Genomic DNA, 8,337 nt, shown 5'->3' on the forward strand with positions numbered 1-8,337 from the left:
ATTTGGTATCAGAAGCCGTTTTAGTTGTTACATTTGGTGTCAGAGAAAGAACCCTTGGCTCAATATGAGGTGTGAATGACAGTCACTAATGGTCCACAGTTAGTATTGTTTAATGTGAGAAAGGATAGATGTTGCATAGTAGTCGTAATACTTTCTTTATTTAGAAGTGTATTTTCTCTCATAATTTCAAGGGTTTGTCGAAAATATTTAAACATCTTTTTTATTCAGTGTGGTAAGATTGTGTAACTACTAGTTTGTAAAATGATGACACGAAATCGTACAAAGTCAGAGTCAGCACCACAAGCGGTTTCTACTGAGGAAGCTATTCAGATCTTAGTTAATCAGATAGAACAGTTGAGTGAGGTTAGGCAAACCAGTTCAATCCCTCCCACCCTAGATTCCTCAGCAGCAGCCTTAGTATCTCCTTTTTCAGGTAAACCTGGCGAAGACATAACAGCCTTTTTTGATGATTTAGTAGCAGCTGCAAAGTTAGGATCATGGTCAGATGAACAGCTCTTACAAATGACAAAGTTAAGATTGACAGGAGAGGCTAAAGCACACGTCTTATACCATGAAGAATTACGGAATGCTCCAACATTTGAGGAATTGAAGAAAGGATTGCTTAAACGTTTTCAAAAACAGAACAGCTGTAGATTTTATAGGGAACAATTAAACACTATCACTCAGAGGCAAAACGAGTCGTTAGAAAGTTTTGTAGATAGGATTAGAAAAGTTAATATTAACACCTATCAGTTGACAACTAGTGATGAAGCAAATAAAGTTATTTTACAAGAGGCAGAAAATAGAGCTCTGGATACATTTTTACGTGGGTTACCTCTTGAAACGTCCCGTCGTGTCAGAGCAGAGTTTCCTAAAAATTTAGCGGAAGCTGTATCTGTGGCGACAGCTTTCGAAGAAATAGACGTTGCCACCAGATACAAGGAGAAGCGAAATGTATTTTCAGCAGGAGTACGATGTTTTAGGTGCGATCGACAGGGACATATAGCAAAAAATTGCAGACAACCTCAATGCACTAATTGTCAAAGAATAGGTCACACATTCAAGGAATGCAGGTCTAAGAAAGTTTTTGGAAATAGAAATCAGTTAAACTCCAACGGGAATGTCGGAACCGCCGCCAGGCGTTCCCAATAAAATTTCATGCCATTAAGGCGAATGTGAAGGCGGAATGCTGGTTATCTGCTACCATACAGGATAAAGAGGCAAGGATACTAGTGGATACAGGCGCAAACGTATCAATAGTGAGTAATGAATGTATTGGAGAAAAGAAATATGACCCTCCAAGGTATAGATTGAGTGGAGTAGGAGGAGGTACAGTGAAGTCATTAGGATGTACATCATTGATTTTCTATATTCACGGTGTACAATTTCAGGAAGATGTAGAAGTGTTAACAAAGGTAACTGACGGGTACGACGCGATCCTAGGACTGGATTTCCTGAATAAACATCACGCTAAAATTGACCTCAGACAGCAAACTGTAGAACTTAGCGGAATAGTGTTTCAGCTAGGTGACACCACTGCAAAGGGCCCGCTGCCGCAAGATTTCCCCAACCGGAAGGCGAAATCAACTGTACTGCGTGCAACGTCCTTGAAGGTTGATTCGCGGGATCAGATACCATCTGGCTCAGGAAAACTTTTCTGGATGACCGTTGACCCCGAAGTACCTACAGATACAGTGTGTCTAATAGAGCCTTTAGAGGAAAATGAGGAATTAGATGTATCACATTGTTTTGTACGTAGAAGTGTTGTACGGGTTCAAGACGTTGAGGGAGAAAGAAAAATACCGGTACATATTGACAATTTCGGAGTGGAGGACAAAGAGTTGCATAAGGGAATATTAGTAGCTACAGTCAGTACTTTTGAAGAAGAAGATTTCATTTGGTCAAATATTAATGATGGTCAGAAACCAGACGCCTATAAAACCGCATTACGCCGGAAGATTGAGCATTTGAAAGGAAATGATAGAGACACGATAGAAGCAGTTTTAGTTGAGTTTCAAGATTTATTTAATGCAGAAGGTCCACTGCCAGCAACAGATCTCACACAGCATAGGATCCCAACAGGAAATAGCCCCCCAGTTTATAGGAAGCCTTATAGAGTTGCGCATCACTTACAGCCAGTACTGGATGAATTTATAGAACAGCATCTAAAAGATGGAATTATAGAATATTCTGATTCGCCTTATAATTCAAATATCGTAATTATTCCAAAGAAGTCTCCCGACGGTACGAAACGATATAGATTTTGTTGTGACTACAGACACCTTAACAAACAAACTATCTCAGATGTTTATCCTCTTCCAAACATTACAGATATCATTGACAGTTTGGGTAACAGTAAATACTTTTCAACAATCGATCTACGTAGCGGATATCATCAATTGGAAGTTGTTCCTGAAGATAGGCATAAAACAGCATTTTCTACCCCTGGAGGCCATTGGCAATTTAAAAGAATGCCTTTCGGTTTGAAAAATGCACCAGCAACTTTTCGAAGACTACTCGATGGAGTATTGCGAGGACTCAAAACTCAGCAATGTTGTGTATATCTAGACGATATTATTGTATTCTCCAAAGACATTAATGAACATGCTGTGCGTCTGCGTAATGTTTTTCAGAGACTTAGAAAAGCTAAATTAACATTAAATATGGAAAAATGTACTTTTGCATTGACAGAGGTTACATACCTAGGGCATGTCATTAGTAAAAAAGGAATTAAAACAGATCCTCGATTAATTTCGGCAGTTAAGGACTTCCCAACACCACAACGCGTTAAGGAAGTACAAAGTTTCATTGGTCTCGCATCGTACTACCGGAAATATGTTCAAAATTTCGCTGAAATTGCCCGACCCTTAACCCAATTATTGAAAAAGGATGCAAAATTTCATTGGTCTGAAGATTGTGAATCAGCATTTCAAACCCTTAAAGATAAGTTAACACACAGTCCAGTATTAGCCTACCCAGATTATAATAAAGAATTTATTTTATCCTGTGACGCAAGTGGTCATTCAGTAGGAGTTGTTTTGAGTCAGAATATTAATGGCGCGGAACACCCCATAGCCTACGCTTCGAGACAACTAACAACGGCAGAAAGAAATTATTCCACAACGGAGAAAGAATTGTTAAGTGATATTTATGGTATCAAATACTTTAAATGCTACTTGTATGGTAGGAAATTCAAGGTCATTACAGACCACGCAGCTTTAAAATGGTTGCTTGGATTAAAGGATCCATCTAGTCGTCTTACCCGTTGGGCCCTATGTCTTTCCGAAATGGATTTCGAAGTTATCCATAAACCAGGCAAAAAACACACGAATGCAAATTGCCTAAGTCGGAAAATAGCACTTTTGGAAGCAACAGGCCGAGATACTGAGGACTGGAGAAAGGCACAAGATGAGGATACAGAATGCAAAAAATACGCAACTCAAAAACAATTTTGCTTTGAAGATGGTGTATTATGCCGTAAAACAAAACTTGGACCGCGAATTGTTGTTCCCCAACACCTTAGACAAGAAATAATGGCAGAGGCCCATGATCATATCCTAGCAGGACACGGTGGACAGCGGACAACCGAAAGACGTGTAGCAGAGCGATTTTGGTGGCAAACCAGAAAGCAGGATGTTGCGCAGTACATTCGTAATTGCATTGCGTGCGCACAACGAGCTGAACTTTCTCGTTCCCTTACAGAGGCTCCCCGAGGCTTCATGTCCATATCAAATCTGCGGAGTGGGTCTCTACGGGCCATTTCATAAAACACCTGCTGGTAATAAGTATGTCCTTACAATTATAGATCACTTTTCACGCTACCTAGCTATGGTGAGTCTCCCAGATCTGCAAGCAAATACAGCTGCCCAAGCTTTAGTTAACAACTGGATACTTAAATTTGGCGTACCTGAAGCTATTATCACAGATCAGGGATCTAATTTTATGTCTGAATTAATGAAACAGCTTTGCCACTTACTAAAAATACGTAAATTACGCACAACTCCGTTACACCCTCAGTGCAACGGGCGTACAGAAAGAGTTCATCGGACAATTGGCAAGATGCTTAGTTATTATATTAACGAACAACATTCTAATTGGGATACGTATTTACCAATAATCGTGTCGGTATACAACGCTAAAACGCATGAAGCAACTGGCATGTCACCTTATGAAGTGGTCTATGGGAGAAAAATGCCGTCCCCTTTTGATGTAATCAGGCAGAAAAACGGAAAAGTCGGAGAAACAGTAAGAGATTTCAGTCGAATGATGAAGGATGTATGGAAAAAGGTTCAAAAATCTAATACAAAGGCTTTGGAACGACAGGAAAGATTAGGTAATACCCAAGCTAAATATCCAAATTACAAAATCGGTCAGTGGGTTATGCTTTCAACTCCTTATATTGCGAAAGGAAAAACGAAGAAATTTGTAACAAACTACAGAGGTCCTTATCAAACTATTGAGATCACGTCACCAGTCAACGTCAAACTGCAACTGCCCACCCGAACTACTATTGTCCATGCAAGTCGTTTAAAACCTTTTAAGGGCGCTCCAGATGTAATTCCTTCAACAATAGTGTCTGCTTTTCCGAAGGGTGGAGGAAGTTCCCGTAAAGGAAAAAGAGTTGCCACGCCAGCACAACATACAGACATGGCACCATACAATCTTCGATCAAGGGTACGAATGTCCTAGTGGAATCTTAGTAGACTGTGGATAATATACAAATGTAAATAATTAATACATGATAATGGTTTAAAAAAAATGTAGATCTTGTAGTTAACAATGTATTCCTTCTTTTATTCGTTTTTGTTTTTACTAGGTTGGTAGGTTCATAACCATGTTGTGTGCTTTTTTCAGAAAACGCCATGCAAGCATTTCCTACACAAAACCTGTCCTACCTCAATGACTCCCTTGACAGTTCCCTTCTGAAGTCATTAGATACGTTCATAAACTCACAGCAAGGCAAAATTGATGCCAATGTTATGATGAAACATGTCTTAAAATTAAAAAGTGAACACAAAACTAAAATTATAATGCTAGGAACGGGTATATCTGGAACCTTTGTGTTGGTGTTTCTGCTTTGTACAGTTTTCTTTTATTTAAGACGAAAAAAGAAGCCAAATAATAATATACCACTTCATCAAATCCCTGTTAACTGAATACCACACTCTTAACTGGTGTACTTCAGTTGTTACTTTTGAGCATTAGTGTATTAATTTTGTTTGTTGCACTTCAGTCTTTACTAAACAGTTAAAATAAACAATATTGTAGAATAGATATTCTTGCATTAGTATAGGGTAGATTAAACAGGTGTTGCTATGTAAATTTCTAAGTGAATAATCTATTTTTGTTTATTCATTGTCATCAAGGTTTGTTAACTTATTACAACCATTTATGTAAGAACTATGCGATTCATGACCGTTCAGTGCTTTTGTTAAGTGATAAAATATTTTCAACATACTTAATGTGAAGCGTGTGTAATCTTCTAAGTCGAGAGTTTCATTGCTTATGTTAGTGCTTTTGCCGTGTGAAGAGTGGAGGAATGTTGATTGGTAAATTCGAGGGCGAATTTCTCCGAAGGGTGGAGGAATGTTGAGTGGTACTTAAGTAAATAAATCAGTGAAATCAAAGTGAACTAGAAATTAGGATATAAATGAAAAACTTGGTTTAGTTTCGAGAGTTACATACTGGCATTCAGCGGGCAAAACAGCAGAACAGAAGAGACAATGACCATGAAGTCAGCAAGTTCCACATAAGTGGGCGCTGTCGATTCAGCCGTCAGGGCATCGCCCGACCGGCTCACGTGTTTCTCAGTTGTCGTATGTGAGCAAAGGCCCTCGCCTACATCCCAAGAGCCAATGACCGACGTTAAGAAGATTCTTCGAGAAGCTTTTCAACGTGACAGAAGAGGCAATGACCGGCTCACGTGTTTCTCAGTCGTCACATGTGATCAAAGGCCCTCACCTACATTCCAAGAGCCAACGACCGACGTTAAGAAGATTCTTCGAGAAGCTTTTCAACGTGACAGACGAGGCAATGACCGTGAAGTCGTTCACCTCCAGTAAACTGAAGTGAATAAATACGCGAGACGCAGTGGGCCAGAGGGATGAAGACGGAGACAGAGACGGAGACGGAGACGAAGACGGAGACGGAGAGGAGAGACGAAGAAGACGAAGAAGTTTTCAGTCAGTTTCGGTGCTGAAGACCGTCATGCAAGAAGAGATTGCATCATGCACAGACGCACCAAGTCCGCCGCTGTAATGGAATAGCAAGCAGCAGCCGCGGCGCCAGAAGACAGAAGTTAAAAGGTATTTGAAGTCTGGTTTTTACATACCCGGGTGACTCGTGAGGACGGGAAGGAGACGGCCTCACATCAGTAGTCACCTGTGAGCTGGGATGAAGACCTGACAGCCGAAGACTGGCAAGCGGGAGTCCGTGGTTCGAGTCTGCCACACTGGCCTTCCCCTGCCGCGCCGCTCCGCTGGCCGACGCAGAACACACGCGGCCGCTTAGAGAAGAGAAACACTGGGACGCCACACCCAAGGTATCATCCGATGCACGACTTCGCTCGCAATAATTAAACCGGCCACCTCACGCTGCGCGTCTCCAGTCAGCTGGGCGAGACGGCGACACGAGATACACACCGCTACGCGTAATCAGACGCCGCCGCCGCCGCCGCTGCCGCAGCAGAAGACTTCACAAACGACACAGCTGCCGCTCTCCGAACCAGAACATTCCGTAAGATACAGTTGTAGAAATCTTCAATAAAAGTTATTTTATGTAAAAATGATGTTTCATTCGACCTCATACCCGAGCCAAGGAAGAACCCACCCTGCCCACATGTTGTTAAGAGAGAAAAGTTAATTTATTTAATATTTTCACCCTGACAGAATGCTTTAGAATGCTCATCCTGACAATTGACTCGCATCGAAAGAGAAAACCCAGTTACATTTAGTGACAGAAGTGTCACATTTAATAACACAACTGTTACATTTGGTATCAGAAGCCGTTTTAGTTGTTACAATACTGCTAAAAGATGGCATCGCTGTTGGTGAAGACATCAGGCATGGAGGGATGTGGGTGGTTCACAGCTGTCAGCCTGTCTTCGACTACTATCACAGGTCCCATGCGAGTGGAGGGGAATATCTCCCACGGCATAATACGCCTCCACCAGCCTGCATCCATGGCGCAGTGCACGATTCGAGCCACCGTTCACCTGGATTATGGCGTTTGTGGAGACGACCATCGACCTACTGTAGCAAAAATGTGATTCACCCGAAGAGCCAACACGTTCCCATTGATCGATGGTAGAATCCCGATGGTCCCACGCCCATGGCAATCATAATTGATGATGTCGTTGGGTTAACATTTGAAGATATAGGGTAGGGGTGATCAACAATGTACGATGAATTGTGTGCTCCACAACACTTGTGCGTGCACCAGCATTGTGCTCTTTCGGCACAGATGCCACATATCACCATCTATCCCACTTTACAAAGCAGACAAGCCACTGAACCCCACGTTCTGTGAAGAGTCATGGATGTCCAACCATTTAGCGCCTAATGGTAGTTTCACTGTCCTTCTACATCTTGCTGAAGATGCTCACCACAGTAGCATATGAACATTCGACCAGCTTCGCTATTTTCCTAATACTCGTTCACAGGATCTGCATTATAGTAATCTGCCCTTTGTCAAAATCGCTTATCTCAATGAATTTCCCCTTTGTAGCTCACATCTTCGCTATGGTGATCCACCGCCCATGTCTGCTCCACTTACACATTTTTGATACCACGTCATGTGCCTGCAACGCCACCAGGCATCCAGCGCCTCGGTGGATAATGGTCATAATGTTTTGGCTGATCAATATCTGTACTAGTGTAGTAAAATGGCGGTTTTAATTAGTTTTAGAATGGGTGAATACGGAATTGAAAATTCGCACAAGACGCCCCAAGAGAAAAAACTGAAATCTAAACACACTCAAGTGTATCTAAAGATTTTGGAAAATATGTTTTCTTGGGTTAAATCGGGACCGAACGAATATTGGGCATTTTATGTTTTATGCAGAAAGGATTTTAGCATTCCTCACGGCAAGCAAACCGACTTGCGCCAACTCGAAGCACGTACGGGACATGCATTAAAATAGAAATGTAGAGTTGAATCAAAGAAACTGCAGAATTATTCCGTAAGTAAAAAGAATACAATGGAACATCAAAACGTCGCGTCAAGTGAATCGGCCTTAGTGTAGAAACGCAGCATATTTTCGATAGTTCTGCAATGGCTTCAAAGATTTCTTATCGATGAACAAAAGTGAAAATGTTGGTGAAGAATGTGCTGGCTCCC

The sequence above is a fragment of the Schistocerca nitens genome, chromosome 1 (genome assembly GCF_023898315.1).
Source record: "Schistocerca nitens isolate TAMUIC-IGC-003100 chromosome 1, iqSchNite1.1, whole genome shotgun sequence".
Taxonomy (NCBI): Eukaryota; Metazoa; Arthropoda; class Insecta; order Orthoptera; family Acrididae; genus Schistocerca; species Schistocerca nitens.